We start from the raw sequence: 630 nt of genomic DNA on the forward strand, positions 1-630 counted from the left end.
TGTTTTTTGAACATTAAAGCATGTCAACATATTCTGTTACACCAAATACACAAAATAATGATCTTTAAAAAAGCATATGACCCCTTTAAAAAAGTTTCTTATGCTCACCAAGTCTGCATTTTTAAAATAAAAAAACAGTAAAGTTTTGAAACATTAATACAATTTAAAATAACTCTTTTCTATTTAAATATATTTTGAAATGAAATTTATTCCTGTGACGAAAAGCTGAATTTTCAGCATCATTAGACTGGAGTATAGTGACACTGAGAATTCAGCTTTGATCACAGGAATAAATTACATTTTAAAATCCCGTTTACAACAGGGAGCTCAAGCTAGATTCAAGTGATTATTACGTTTTGAATATGGATATTTTTCTTACAAAAACAAATCGATAACAAATCGATTCGCTACAGAAGGCCTTTGTTCACCCCCCGGAGCCGTGTGAGACACTATTTTTTGTGGAAGGGTGCTTTTTATTTCACGTCTTTTGAACCGAAGGAATGCAACACCCGCTGAGTACAACGATAGAGCTTGAAAGATGAAAGACAATTTTTAATATAACTCCGACTGGATTTGTCTGAAAGAAGAAAGTCATATACACCTAGGATGACTTGAGGGTGAGTAATTTAT

The sequence above is a fragment of the Sinocyclocheilus anshuiensis genome, unplaced genomic scaffold (assembly GCF_001515605.1).
Source record: "Sinocyclocheilus anshuiensis isolate Anshui unplaced genomic scaffold, SAMN03320099.WGS_v1.1 scaffold1082, whole genome shotgun sequence".
NCBI lineage: Eukaryota > Metazoa > Chordata > Actinopteri > Cypriniformes > Cyprinidae > Sinocyclocheilus > Sinocyclocheilus anshuiensis.